Source organism: Elgaria multicarinata, chromosome 19 (assembly GCF_023053635.1).
Source record: "Elgaria multicarinata webbii isolate HBS135686 ecotype San Diego chromosome 19, rElgMul1.1.pri, whole genome shotgun sequence".
Lineage (NCBI taxonomy): Eukaryota > Metazoa > Chordata > Lepidosauria > Squamata > Anguidae > Elgaria > Elgaria multicarinata.
The window spans coordinates 5,817,932-5,833,951 of NC_086189.1; positions in this window are offsets into that span (position 1 = coordinate 5,817,932).

Sequence of the window (16,020 nt, forward strand, 5' to 3'; positions counted from 1 at the left end):
ACCAATTCTAGCAGGTTTATCTCCACCAGGAGCAGCTCTTACATAAAGCTATTGGGTCAAAACTGCCCATTCAAGACATGGGCACCCCAAAATACTTTGCACTGCAACAGGGATAGCTCACAACTATTGTTGCTGAACAAAATCATTTGCCCCAGGTACTGTGAGGTGTGACCACTTTGCAGACCCACCTATGTCAGTGCAATGGTAGGTGTGTCTACTCAGGAGTAAACCCCACTGAGTTCAATGGGACTTGTTCCAAGGATAGCAGCTTGTCTCAAAACTGGCTGCCAGTAACAATCTATAATCCCTGTATTGTTTGGTGGGGGCAGGGCAGGAAGAACTGTTTTTGAAGGAGAATGACCTGGGAATAATAAATAATAATAATAATAGGAAGTTTTGCAAGCTTCCTTGGGGTCCTATAATGCCAGGATCTGGGGAAGGAATTTGGGAGTCTTGGGGCTAAAACTGAGAAGGCCCTGCATCTCAACCCCATGAATTTCACTGCTAGCTTGCTCGCCTAGGGTGCAGCACGCCCCGTTTCCCCCACAATAAGTGTGACATTAGCACTGGGACCATTTTAAGTGGGTGCAAGATCACCACCGGGGGAGAAAAAGAAAAGATTTTCTTTAAAAGGATTCCCTGGAATTGCTAGCAGTTCAGCCGGAATGTCCCTTCACCCTGTTCCTACGTCTGTGCGTCGCTGGCTGGAAGGAAGGTGCCACCCGGCTGCCTGCTTTTGGGCGCCTGCGCAGTCGAGGCTGCTGGAGAGATTGGCTGGCGGAGGCGCTGGCTGGAAGGTGCCACCCGGCTGCCCGCCCGTCGGCGCTTGCGCAGTCGAGGCTGCCTTAGCCGCGCGGCTGGCCCTGCGGGAGGCGCGCGAGGCGGCTTGCAAAAAGAAGTGGCGGCGAGGCAAAAGGTTGCGCGTTTGTGGCTGCGATCCCAGATTCGCTTAATGTGGGCGCACGCCTCGTGGAAACCAGGAGGGCTTTAATCTGCATTTACACCCCGCCTTTCCAGCAGCTGGGCCCCCGAGGCGGAGGACAAAAAAAAATAGATGCATGTTAAAAAAACGCCTTTCTAGAATATCGGAAATTAAAACGGTAGAAATACCCCAGGGGAATGAGTGAGTTGACTGCTAACGGTGCAATCCTATGCATGTTTAGACAGAAAAAAGCCCTACAGCGCCCAGTATTTCCCAGGCAGGAGTCGTAGGACTTCCAATGCTGGGAGCTGTTGGCCATTTTTTCTGCCCAAACATGCAATGGGATTGTGCCTTTTTTTCTGCCCAAACATGCATAGGATTGCACTCTAAATGTGCCAGCTAGCAAATGCATAACATTTCTCTCCATGTTGTACATTGCAGTTGGGGCATGTTAATGGTTCTGCATGTTAAGTAGGTAGGCACTAGGCAGGATTTCATAAAATCATAGAGTTAGCAAGGGTCTTGGAGATCATCTAGTCCATCCTGCCCAGTACAGGCTCTGCAATTTAGGATGCAGCTACAGCTGCATTTTTTGCAGCTTCCTGGAGCCCACATCAAGGAAAGAGATGCCTTATTTGTACAGAGTCAGGCCATGGATCCATTTAACCAAACATAGTTTACTCTTTTTTTCCCCATCCCAACAGCAAAACGAAGGCAACGTGGCTTCCCGGCCAAAAATGTCGGCACCATTGGAAGCAATTTCCAGAGACGCCAAAGAACTAGAAGTGAGCAAGACGTGGAGCAGCAAAAACGGGAGGCTGCGATTCGTGGAAGTCATAGAGGCGCAGTCAAGGAAGGTGATGTTAGAAACGCAAGTGATTTGGGAAAGTTTCCAAGATGGGGAAGGAAAAATAGATCTGATAAAACTGGAAGAGGCCATTAAAGAGGTGTATGAGGATGTAAACAACCTGAAAAAGTACAAGGAAGCCGGCATGGCAGGAGAAAAATTGTTTGCTTGTGCTGATCAGTTCCATTATTACCCCGATAAGGACATTTTACAGCTGACCTTAGAGACTTTAACAGTGCAGAGAAAAGAAGCGGTTTGTGGAACCCAACGTGCACGTGGTGGCCAAAAAGTCTGTTTGAGAACAGATTACGCACGTTCGGTGGATTCACCTTTGCGGGGACAGAGAGAGGGTTCGCCGTCCCCGGGAAGTAATGGAAGGAAAGCAACTCTGAGAAGGTTTTTCTGTTCGTGTTTAAAAGAGAAGTAAAAACCAGCGAGCTCGATAAAATGAGCAGGGTCTCCTATAAGTGGCCCTTGTAGCCCTGTTAAGATAAAATGCTGGCGTTTGTAGTACCTGGTTTTTCTAGGTGTTTCTCTTAGTGAATACTTTGTTGTTTTTAGAATCCTTTTTAAGGTTCAGGAAAACCTACTCTGTATTTGAGATGGTGAAGATATATGGCAGCATGCGTCTACCGGGTGCTTTCCAGATGTTTTGGACTCTAGTTCCCATGAGCCCCAGCTAACAACTAATGGTATGGAATGCTGGGCTTTGTAGTTCAAAACATCTGGCAGGTACCAGGTTGGGGAAGGCTCATATACAGATCAGCTGGTGCCTGGATTTTTGCCCCTGAATGTGAGACACATTTTTGGGCTTTTCGTATCGTTGTTATTAGAATCTTTAAAAATATATAAGTGACTCTTTACACAGTTTGAAAATTAAATGGTGTAATCTGACTCATTTGAATCAGAAGGTTTGGTTTCCGGTATTTACAACGCTTTGGTTAGTGAACTCTGAAAATACGTTTGGGAACAGGAGACATAAGGGCAGCAATTGACCCACAGCAATGGGGTTTACTTTGGCAGATGAAGAATTCAGCTTGGTCCGTGTACATGGGAATGTTATTAAGAATGTTCATAGATGTCATCTCATTCCACAGATTTCTATCTATCTGTATCAGTAAAACCTAGATTGATTCCAACATCTGAGATTGTTCAACTTAGTAAAAAGGAGGGTAAGTTGTACAACAGCTTTCCTCAACCTGGGGCACTCCAGATGTGTTGGACTACAACTCCCAGGATTGGAGATTGCATTCTGGGAGATGCAGTCCAACACATCTGGAGCGCCCCAGGTTGAGGAAGGCTGTTGTACAAGATTTTGCCTGGGGAGGAAAAAAATGGAGAAGGAGGACACCCACCCCCCATAATACCTGAACCCAGTGGGGTCATCCCATGAAGCTGAATGGTGGGAGATGCCAGGCAAATAATGGGATTCACTTCCACAAGATGTAGTGATGGCCACCAAGTTGGATGGCTTTAAAAGCGGGTTGGATAAATTCCTAGAGGAGAAGACCATCAATGGCTATTGGTTCTGATGGCTCTATGCTACCTCCAGTATCAGAGGCAGTAAGCCTGTGTGCACCAGTTGCTGGGAAACATGGGTGGGAGCATGCTGTGGGTTTCCTGTGGGCAGCTGGTTGGCCACTGTGTGAACAGAATACTGGACTACATGGGCCTTTGGTCTGATCCAGCATCAGGGCTCTTCTTGTCTTCCTATTGGGAGAGAGTATAACCTAAAAAAAATACGTAAAGGTTCCTTTTCCCAGGAGATACAGGGTGGGAAGCGATTTCTGGCGGAAGCTGTTCAATGAATTCTCTGCCATCACCGGACAAAACACATCCTGTGATCCAAAGCTATTCTTAATTTCTATGTTTGATTATGTGAAAAAGGATTTATTGCACAAAGAACTAATCAAATGTATCCTCCTTACATCCTGACCGGCAATAGCTAAGCAGTGGAAACTCTTCCTTTGAATTTGCCGTGGACTTCTGGTACCTCGGGCGCTCTCCGAGAAGCTGGAAAGCAGCTCAGGGCAGCTAGAGCGGGATGGAAAAACTTTTAATCTGTCAGGGACTCCATTTCTTGGGCTGGTGGGGATGTATTGAAGCACATGGTGCCAGAGGGTGGGCGCAAAGCTCAGAGCGGACAATCAGATAACGGAGCGAAGTTGTTCTCTGTTGCTCCGGCAGGATGTGACCCTATGGGTGGGAATCGCAAGGGGAGCAGGTTTCGGCTAAACATTAGAAGAGACGTCCTAATGGTGAGAGCTGTTCGTCCGAGGTTGGGGCCTGGCCCTGTTGTGAAGGTGTAACGTGTAGGTTACTCAGGCAGGAGCATGTGGGGTTTTGGCTTGTGTTTTGACGTCTGCGTTGTTCCTGCGCTCTTTAAAGAAAGGGAAGCGGCGGTAAATCCGCCAGAGGGCGAGCAGGGACCGGGAGAGCGGCTGGGGTGCAACGGCAGAGCTCATCCGCCAGGTGCCGTCAGGGCAGAGAGATAAACGGTGGAAATCGCAAAGAGTCCTGCAGACACGTTGATTGTGGCAGAATAAAGGCTTTCGTGGGCCACTTCATCGGGTGGGTGAGAGCCGTGAATGGGGGGGGGCGCAGGTTTTGAGCGGCTGCGCGGTTCGCCCACCGGGTGGCAGCAGAGAGAGGGCCTCCTGGGCTTTAAATAAGTTGCAACAGGGCAAAAGTAGGGCATCCCTTTCCCCAACCTGGAGCCCACCAGAGGTCTTGGACTGCAACTCCCAGCATCCCCCAGCCGTCTGGCTGGGGGATGCTAGGAGCTCCAGTCCAAGACCTCTGGAGGGTCCCAGGTTGGGGAAAGGGATGGGTCCAAAATGCACCCGCTGGATACTTCTTAATTACATTTCTTGACTGCCCAGTTAAGCCACTGACTCATATCGCCCCTCTCCTGCCCCCGTTTCGTTGGCTGCCAGTTCGAAAGGAGAGCCGAGGAATCCTGTCCCACCGTCGAACAGCTTTGACCGCCAGCAAAGTGGCTGAAATACGCTTCCCTGCCATTTCCACCCTTTCGTTTCGAGTGCTCCCCCATCCTGCTGCTCTTCGGATCTTGCTTTGGACTCCCATACATATCTGGCTGGGGATGCTGGGATTTGTAGTCCCAACTCATCTGGAGAAGCTGCCAAGTTGGGGAAGCAACAGGACTCCGCGTTCTGTGTGACAACCCTTCAGATCTTTGGACAGCTGTTGGCTGGGTTCACACAAGATGTGAGTGTTGGTTGATGTACCGTGAGTTAGCGTGTTGTCCGAACACAGGACATTTCCCGCAGGTTAGCTTGTTAACCATGCTGGGTGGCTCGTTAACCACCCTGAACAACCCAGCCACAAGCTGCCCTATGGAAAATGCCCTGGCTTCAGGCAACACGCTAACCCATGGTTCAACAAATCAATCCACGGTTCAACAACAACCCACACTCAACCACTGAGAATGGGTTAGCGTGTTGTGCGAACCCAGTTATTGCGCGTCTTAAAGTTGTGTCTTTTCCAAGCTAAACATAGCCAGGCCTTTCGACTATTCCTCCGATTATGTGTATTGATCTTGAGGAGAAAGCGGTGGGAAGGAAGAGATCAAAGAGGAAGAAAAATCTCCCCCAGGTAAGAAACAGTTGTAAGTTGAAGGTTCAGTGCAGATGTTTTTCTGCAGATGTTTATTATGAATCGCTCACTCTCTGGTCACCACAACTGCTGTGACTAAGGAGGGGCTCAGGGTGAACGGATGGAGAAGTACTGCTGCAGACGGCATTAACAGCCCCAGCGAAGTTGCCAAGAATCGGCCTTTGTTATGGAGATTGGCTGATCGCTATCAATCCCAGGCCTTCTCAAATGGCTAGGAGAAAACTGAGAGGCCGATACCTTATCCCACCCGCTTAGTGAAGGATCGCTTGATCTAGGCCTCTGCCTGTGGGGAGAGGCTGTGGTTTAAGAATATGGAGTAAACCCCAGAGACCTGCAAACATCTTTGAGTGCAATCCTGTGTATGTTTGGAAAGAAGGTGCAATCCTATTTATTTATTTATTTATTATTTATTTATTTAGAATATTTATATACCGCTCCCCATTGAAACATTTCGGAGCGGTGTACAAGATAAAATGAAAATAAAAACAGAATAAAACAGTTAAAGCAAAAACAGAGATTCAAGGCTGCATATTTATTTATTTATTTATTTATTACATTTTTATACCGCCCAATAGCCGAAGCTCTCTGGGTGGTTCACAAAAATTAAAACCATAATAAAACAACCAACAGGTTAAAAGCACAAATACAAAATACAGTATAAAAAGCACAACCAGGATAAAACCATGCAGCAAAATTGATATAAGATTAAAATACAGAGTTAGAACAGTAAAATTTAAATTTAAGTTAAAATTAAGTGTTAAAATACTGAGAGAATAAAAAGGTCTTCAGCTGGCGACAAAAAGAGTACAGTGTAGGAGCCAGGCGGGCCTCTCTGGGGAGCTCATTCCACAACCGGGGTGCCACAGCGAAGAAAGCCCTGCTCCTAGTAGCCACCTGCCTCACTTCCTTTGGCAGGGCCTCACGGAGAAGGGCCCCTGTAGATGATCTTAAGGTCCGGGCAGGTATATATGGGAGGAGGCGTTCCTTCAAATAACCTGGCCCCAAACCGTTCAGGGCTTTAAATGTTAATACCAGCACTTTGAATCGGGCCCGGACCTGGACTGGCAACCAATGAAGTTGTAAAAGGACTGGCGTAATGTGATCTCGCCGGCCAGTCCCTGTTAGTAAACGGGCTGCCCTGTTTTGTACCAGCTGAAGCTTCCGGACCGTTTTCAAAGGCAGCGCCACGTATAACGCATTGCAGCAATCCAAACGAGAGGTTATCAGAGCATGGATCACTGTAGCTAGGCTATCTCTGTCCAGATAAGGGCGTAGTTGGTATATCAACCTAAGCTGATAAAAGATGCATATTAAGGAAAGGCTTCTTGGAATAAAGATGTTTTCAGGAGGCGCCGAAAGGAGTACAAGGTTGGAGCCTGCCTGACCTCCAGAGGCGTGTTTAGACAGAAAAAAGATGCACTCCTATGCCTATATAAACAGAAAGAACCCAAAATCCTATGCATGTTTAGACAGAAAAAAATCCTACAGTTCCCAGCATTGAAAACCCTATAACTCCCAGCTGGGGAATGGTAGGAGCTTTGGGACTTTTTCTCTGTCTAAACACGCATAGGGTTGCACCTTTGCCTCCCTAGAGATCTGATGATGGAGCGCTGGACTTTGGCTGTCTGATTGCAGCGTTTAAATCTCCTCCAGCTATTGGCAAACCTGTATATTTGTAAATAAACGCAAATCTTATAAAATGCCAATAAGCCTCCAGTAGAGCCGTTTCCCAAGCCCCACAGTACTTTCGTCTTATCTGGATTATGTGGGATGTTCTCCCACAACCGGGACAGTGCAAAACATTCTAGGCGTCCATTTTGTAATTCACTGCCCTCACGTGGAATATGGAAAACCCTGTAGAGCTGGGCACGATGGCTCCTGGTTTACTGGGGGTATTGGGAGCAATGAAATGGGTGGGATGCCGGCTTGAGCGTAAGTCCGCCTTTCTCAACCTGGGGCGCTCCAGATGTGTTAGACTACAACTCCCAGAATGCCCCAGCCAGCTCTGGCTGGGGCATTCTGGGAGATGCAGTCCAACACATCTGGAGCGCCCCAGGTTGAGGAAGGCTGGCATAAGTGAAGGGCATCTCTGAGCGAGCATCTGGGCATGTGTTGAGAGAGAGCCTATTCCGTGGCAGTAAGGGCAGCAATATATACAAAGTGCCCAAAGCACACAACTACACAATATACATACAGTGATGAACAGTAAAAAAATAACCTTATTTATTTACAATATATAACTGATGCATTAATGACCTGCACGGTCATTCATGACCAACTACCATTTGCCCAACGAAACTGTGCAAGAAAAGTGCTCCTAAATAATCGTCACTTTACAATAAATATTATTATTTCCATGTATAGTATACAAAATCGCTGTCTGAAGCCTGGCTTCAGACTCTCTGGCTGCTTTTTATTCTGGAGGTGTTTACCCCCATAATAATGTTTGGAGATATCTACCACACAATAACCTTATGGTTTACAGCCGAGTCGTCATGGCGTTCGTTCTGACGACGCTCCCGCACAAACAGGAATAATAAACCGCAGAGACCTGTCACAAAGTTTACAACGCGTATAAGAACAAGAAAATAACAAATATAACCTTCTATTCTATAAAAATATATGTTTAAAAGGGTATTATCTGATGTCATTACCAGCACTGTGTCATGTTAAGTAGTTTTGATGGTGATTTTGTATACTAGACATGGAAATAATAATATTTATTGCAAAGTGACGATTATTTAGGAGCACTTTTCTTGCACAGTTTTGTTGGGCAATTGGCAGTTGGCCATGAATGACCCTGCAGGTGTTATGCATCAGTTACATATTGTAAATAAATAAGGTTATTTGTTACTATTCATCACTGTTATGTATATTGTGTAGTTGTGTGCTTCGGTCACTTTGTATATATCGAATCATTCACGCTACTGCCGCCTTCTTTTTGGAAGTAAGGGCAGCAAAGCCAAATGACTTCTGAGCCCTGTGAACATCGGAGCAGTGAAGCGACGCCAAAGGGAGAGAGTTATTTTCTCTCTGATCCCCGAGAGAGTGATTTAGCACCCCCAAAGTACCGCTGGGACTCGTTTGCAAGGCATCTTTTCAGACAAAATAGCTCACGCCCACTCCAACTTGCATGCTGCAGTTTTCTCCACTTCCAAATATATTCCATGTTCCCAGAGATCGCCCTGCTTGCCTGCTGGTGGCTAGATGCATATCAGTCGCTGGAACCTGGGGCAGAAGTTGGAGCAGGCCAGATTCCGCTGAGTTAATGCCGGTCTCCCTGTTAGGGCTTGGGTGCAGAACCTGCTCCGTGCACAATGCAGCCACTTCGTCTCCGAATCTCCCGAGAGGCTGGTGGCCGGAGGAGAATTTGCCCTGAGTCCAACTCGGAGCAGGCTCAGCAGAGTCACGCTTGTTTATTTTCACTCCGCAATTGAAGATTTTCTACGGCCTGAAACCCCGCTCCCCAGGGGGAACCGCTGCTTCCATAAATAAAACGGTTTCCAGCAGCCACAGCAAGAGAATCAGAAACAGATGCTTCCTGGCCGTGCGCCAAGCTTCGGCCGTTTCGGAGTGTCGCTCCCATGGATGCTGGGAGCCCTTGGGGTCAGCTCCAGGCAGAAGCACACCTGTGCTCAGGGCCATGTAGCTCCCCGTGGCTTGTTTTCGTGGTCTCGTGGAGTTCAGAGGGACCCCCTGCGACACCCACACACCCCAGCCTCAATTTCCAGTTCAGCTAATTGCAGGAAGGGGCATGTGGAGATACACTGAGTTAGAAAGCTCTTGGGCAGTACAGAAATGTAATAAATGTACACATGCATATGCTCCAGGTCGAGGGATGGAGAAACACAGGGAATGGCCAGCAAAGGAGAGAACTCTTGCCTGTTCCCTGTGGCTTGCACATAGCAGTGGCCCTTTCCTTCCCCCATCGTGAGCCACCGTGCTCCGTGTAAAGTCCCGGCTTTGTCCCGTTGCTTCCAGAAAGTATCCCGAGGTGTTTGGGTTCCATTTCTCATTTCAGCCCAGAGGCGAGAGACAATTTCTGGTTCATGGGAAAGCGCCTCCCTTTGGGACTCAGCCAATGCGAGAATGCCAAGAGCCAGCACTGTGTGGGTCACGTGAACCCACCCAAGCCCCCTCTCTGGGAAATATTTGTGGCCCCTCCCAGTAGAGCGGTCACTGATGCATTGCCAGAAAAGAGGAGGGCCAGGATCTCTTCTCGATCCTCCCTGAGTGCAGGACACGGACTAATGGGCTCAAGCGATAGGATGAGTAGGTACAAGGAACGCTGATCAAATTTGCAGATGACACCAAATTGGGTGGGATAGCTAATACCCTGGAAGACAGAAACAAACTTCAAAGTGATCATGATAGGCTGGAGCGCTGGGCTGAAAACAGCAGCATGAAATTTAACAGGGATAAATGCCAAGTTCTACATCTAGAAAAAAGAAACCAAGTGCACTGTTACAAGATGGGGGATACAGCAATACTACAGATGAGAAGGATCTTGGAATTGTTGTAGATCATAAGCTGAATATGAGCTAACAGTGTGATGTGGCTGCAGAAAAAGCAAATGCTATTTTGGGATGTATTAATAGAAGTATAGCTTCCAAATCGCACAAGGTACTGGTTCCCCTCTATTCGGCACTGGTTAGGCCTCATCTTGAATACTGTGTCCAGTTCTGGGCACCACACTTCAAGAAGGATGCAGACAAGCTGGAGCATGTTCAGAGGAGGGCAACGAGGATGGTCAGGGGTCTGGAAACAAAGCCCTATGAGGAGAGACTGAAAGAACTGGGCATGTTTAGCCTGGAGAAGAGAAGATTGAGGGGAGACATGAGAGTACTCTCCAAATACTTGAAAGGTTGTCACACAGAGGAGGGCCAGGATCTCTTCTCGATCCTCCCAGAGTGCAGGACATGGAATAATGGGCTCAATTTACAGGAAGCCAGATTCCGGCTGGATATCAGGAAAACTTTCCTGACTGTTAGAGCAGTACGACAATGGGACCAATGTCCTAAGGAGGTGGTGGGTTCTCCCACCTTAGAGGCCTTCAATATGCATTGAGCAGGGGGTTGGACTCAATGGCCTTTTAGGCTCCTTCCAACTCTACTATTCTGATTCTGTGCAGCTGGACAGCCATCTGTCAGGGATGCTTTAAGGTGGATTCCTGCATTGAGCAGGGGGTTTATTTATTTATTTATTTATTTATTACATTTTTATACCGCCCAATAGCCGAAGCTCTCTGGGCAGTTCACAAAAATTAAAACCACAGTAAAACACCCAACAGGTTAAAACACAATTACGAAATACAGTATAAAAAGCGCAACCAGGATAAAACCACACAGCAAAGTTGATATAAGATTAAAATACAGAGTTAAAACAGTAAAATTTAAATTTAAGTTAAAATTAAGTGTTAAAATACTGAGAGAATAAATAGGTCTTCAGCTGGCGACGAAAGCAGTACAGTGTAGGCGCCAGGCGGACCTCTCTGGGGAGCTCGTTCCACAACCGGGGTGCCACAGCGATGGCCTTAGACGCCCCTTCCAGCTCTATGGTTCTATGATTCTATGATCTCCCAAAAAAGAGGACAAAAGAGGGTGTCGATGTGTACAACGTTTGCATATGCTAATTTATATGGATGGGTGCAAATTCAAAAATTATAATTTAAATCAAAATACAGTACATCTCACTATAGTGAAAAAGGCAGACCAGCTCACGTGTGTGCTGTCCACGCTTCTGCCCAGGTGCCAGAGGTTGAAGAGTCAATTCGCAGCCTCCGTTCCCCATCCTTTTGGTTCTTTATCTTGAAACTGGAGTTGGAGAAGGGCAGCCCATCAAATAAAGGACACCTTCAAATAGAGGACCGCCCTCTGCGAAGTAGCTAAGATAGATGACTCCTGGCCATCCCACCTTCTGGGTTGGATGTGAACAAGACCTGTGTTCTCTGTATTACAACTCCCATAATCCACAGGGCTGGTATGGCCACTTTGGTCCTGCTGTCTGGGGATGATTGGAATTGTCATTTATTTATTTCTTACAGTTGTAAAAAAAACCATAATACAAAGTATGGTAAGATGGAGCGGCATATGAGTAATAGCAACAAACTCCAAGCCAGAAAAAACCTGGCTGACCAAATGCATTTTTTAGGAGGTATTTAAAAAATCCCACATTTTCTGCCTCCCAAACTGCACAAGGGGTAGGGGTGTTCCAGAGGGTGGATGCTGCCACCGAGAAGGCCCTGCCGTCAAGGTTCAAGATGGCAACATTCTGTGGGTTTGGAATGACCAGCAAGGCCTCTTCTGAAGATCTGGTCTGCTAGGTTTCCTGGTCCCGAGTTGTTTAGGGCTTCACGTGTAGGCACAGCACATGCGGAAGCCACTGGGTTGCAGAAGGCTTGAAGTGCTAGGATCTTAACAGAGGCCCTCCTCCTCTTGCACGGCTGCGCACACAGACTGGGGCCATGGTAGTGCAGCCTTTTGTAGGGAGACCATATGAAAAGGAGGACTGGGCTCCTGTATCTTTAACAGTTGTACATAAAGGGAATTTCAGCAGGGGTCCTTTGTATGCCTGCAGCACCTAGTGAAATTCCCTCTTCATCACAGCAGTTAAAGCTGCAGGAGCTATACTAGAGTGACCAGATACAAAACAGGGCAGGGCTCCTGCAGCTTTCACTGTTGTGATGAAGAGGGAATTTCACCAGGTGCTTCAGGCATACAAAGGACCCCTGCTGAACTTCCCTTTTCTGTGCAACTGTTAAAGATGCAGGAGCCCTGTCCTCCTTTTCATATGGTCACCTTAGCCTTTTGCATCCCTTCTGAGTGTTACCAAGTGGCCAGAGCCTCCCCACAAGAGCCGGCACGACCCCCGCAGACAGACGGGCCCAGGCCCGGCTCACAGCCATGCTCAAACCCCGCTCAGGTGTCACCTCTTCTTTGCGTCTCCGAGGAAGTGAGACGTGTGGGAATGCATGGCTCAGCGAGGCAGACAGCTTCGCAGGAGGGCCATCTCCTTGCGAGGCGTAAACACTTGAAGCAGGTGTTGCCCTGGGCGGTGTGCCCAGACTGGCCCAGCGGGCGCCTTGGTCTGTGCCAAGTCACCACTCCTCTGGGAGGAAGGGAATTCTCAGCACAACCCCATCCTCACCCCTCTGAGGGCTCAGGCCCAGGCCCTGCGTCTGCCTCTGGGGAAGCCGCCCGCCTACCTATGGAGCGCAAGCCGGAAAAAGGGCCCAATCCCCACTCTCCTTTGCAAGCTGCCCTTCCTTCTGGGAGTTTAGGGCTTTTTCCCACCTCAACATGCCTAGAATCACACCTTAAGAAGGAAGAGGTAAACAGGGGCCTTGAAGTGACCCATCAACACTTAGCACCTGGGCAGCAGAGTGAGCACCACACAGGCCACCTGGCCTGCTTTCTCCACTATGCTGAGATGCATTTCTATTTAAAGTTAAATTAAATTTGAACCAATCCATATAGATTGACATATGCACACATCCATATATGTGACATAAATATTCACACATACATACATACACTCACACATTCTCTCTCTCTCTCTCTCTCTCTCTCTCACACACACACACACACACACACACACACACATATATTCTAAATTTGAACCTATCCATATAAATTGGCATATGCATACATGCAGTGCACACATAAGAGCCCTGATGCTGGATCAGACCAAGGGTCCACCTAGTCCAGCATTCTGTTCATACAGTGGCCAACCAGCTGTCGACAAAGAACCCAGGAGACATGGAAGGGCTGATACTGTCTAGATCGTAGAATCATAGAATAGTAGAGTTGGAAGGGGCCTACAAGGCCATCGAGTCCAACCCCCTGCTCAATGCAGGAATCCACCCTAAAGCATCCCTGACAGATGGTTGTCCAGCTGCCTCTTGAATGCCTCTAGGGTGGGAGAGCCCACAACCTCCCTAGGTCACTGGTTCCATTGTCGTACTGCTCTAACAGTAAGGAAGTTTTTCCTGATGTCCAGCTGGAATCTGGCTTCCTTTAACTTGAGCCCGTTATTCCGTGTCCTGCACTCTGGGAGGATCGAGAAGAGATCCTGGCCCTCCTCTGTGTGACCACCTTTTAAGATCTCTTGGTCTCTTCTTTCCATCTCTTACATCTTTGAATTAGGTTAGATAACGTGCAAGTGTCCTGACACCTTCTGGGAGAACTCTTTTATATCTGTCCTCCCCAGCCCTGCAACCTCCAGATGTTTTGGATTCCCATCAACCCTGGCTTACAGCATTTTGAAGTGACATAATGCGCATTACCAACTAAAGAGACCCCCTCCCTCCCCTGCAAGACCATTGTCCAGAGTCTAAAATTGCCAAACTGCCCCAACTGCCCACCAGCAACCTACTGCCTACTGGCTTCCCCCACCTCTCCACCAAACATGCTGTTCTTTGCAGCTCACAAGGGCGAGAGTCATCGGGCAGTTCAAGGAGATGTCTGTGGCAGAACTGTGCACAAAAGGCCTCTTGGCATCCTCCTTTCAATTTGTGGGCAGCCTCTCCGTTGGCAAGATCAGATGTCAGGTGCATTTGTCCGCTCGCTGTGACTCATTGCAGAGTGTCCCCCCTCCCCAACCCCTGCTATCCTTTCCCTGGGGGAGGGAAGTGGCTGCCCGTCCCAGGTCTCCACAAAATCCAGGCTGCATTTATCTGGAGCCACCGCTGGACTCCTGAGGCCTGAGTCAGCCACTGTCCCGATGCAAACCGTGGTTTCCCACGCAGCCCCAGTGAGCAAAGAGCTCTTCTGTAAATACTGGGTAAATATAGGGCATTCTGTAAATACAGAGTCTGGGAAGGAGACAAAAGCAGCCAGTGTGGGTTACGATGTCCCACTGGGGTTCAAGGAACAGGGTTGTCACAAGGCATGTGCCTGAGGCAAAGGACAAGATGGCGCCGCCACCGCCTCCGCTCCATGTGCAGAAGCGAACTGGGCTGGCAGATGAACCTTACTGCACTGGGACAGCCTGGGCCCCCACATGGGAAGGCAGCAGGCTAGCTTAGGGGCTGCAGGACAGCTCGTGTTTTTCCAGACCTACCTGGAGATGCCGGAGATTGAACCTGCGACCTTCTGCGTGCAAAGCAGGGGCTCTACCACTAAGCTGCAACTTATTCCTCTCCCAGCGTCCCTAGGGATGCCCACTTTCCTGTTGTCGACCGAATCAGCTCCCTGTGAGTAGCCACGCGTACAGACAATAGAAACACTCCAGGTGGTTTGAAAGAAAACTTTACTTAGCAACATTTAACTTATATCCTACGATGGGATGGCTTGGTTCCCCCATCGTGGTCAGCGCACCATGCAGGTGGGTAAAACAGCAAAAGGAGAAGGAAGGAGGGAGGAGACAGGAAGTAGCAAGACAAGCATTGTAGCAATCCCCTCCCACCCTGTAGGTGTAACCCTTTAGCCTCAGGTCAGTGACCTGTAGCCTGAGTTCTGCTAACATTTCCCTGGACCACAGCTGGCACTGGTGCTACGCTGGTACAGAGATCCGAGCACGCAGCCTCTTTCCTTCGGGAGATGCTGGTAAGGCAGATGCTGCCCTCCTAGACCAAAGCCCAGAGGAGGGCCAGGATCTCTTCTCGATCCTCCCAGAGTGCAGGACACGGAATAACAGGCTCAAGATAAAGGAAGCCAGATTCCGGCTGGACATCAGGAAAAACGTCCTGACTGTTAGAGCAGTACAACAATGGAACCAGTTACCTAGGGAGGTTGTGGGCTCTCCCACACTAGAGGTCTTCAAGAGGCAGCTGGACAACTATCTGTCAGGGATGCTTTAGGGTGGATTCCTGCATTGAGCAGGGGGTTGGACTTGATGGCCTTATAGGACTCTTCCAACTCTACTGTGATTCCCCAGAAGAGCCAAGAGTCACAAAGGAAGAGGATGATGTTGTATAAAGGACCCGCAAACTACCATAAGAGAGGGCGTTTGCCTCATGTAGAAAGGCCGGCATTCTTCCACACTATGGTGAGATTATGGTATTTCTACCGAAATTATAGTAATTATTTCTAGATTTTCACCTATACATATAAACTAGCATATGCAAATTTTCTGCACGCCGGTGTCCTCTTTTGTTCTTTTTTTTTGCGTTTCCACCTGTGCAGATTCACAAACGGCCACACGAGTGTTTGTGCGGATTGGGCCCCGATTGAGGGCTGGTATGGAGGAGATGGGCCCTCTCAGAGAGGGAGGGGCTGCTTGCCCAAGCGCCCCTTCCCCAAATAACCTTCAGAACTGGAGCTGTGAGTCTCATACCAAGGAACCCCCCAAGCGAGGCCTGAAAAATACGGCTGTTGCCCAAACTTCCTCAGCCTCCTCGGCACCTTTGCTATAAGGGACAGAACTGAAAGCGGTCCTGGGGCCTGGTGAGATTTGGTGGCTGAGCGCCCAACCACCTCGCACTCCTGGCTTTGCACCGAGCGGCCTTGAGAAGCCCACCGGCTGGCGGGGCACACATGCATAAATGCACAAAAGGAATGAGGCCTCAGGGGGCGGAACAGTCAATGTAAACAGCAGTTTAGTCCCCCCCCCCCCCCCCGCTGCACAGGCGATGGATAAAGCATCTCGCCGAGGGAAAACACTCGAGAGATCAGGC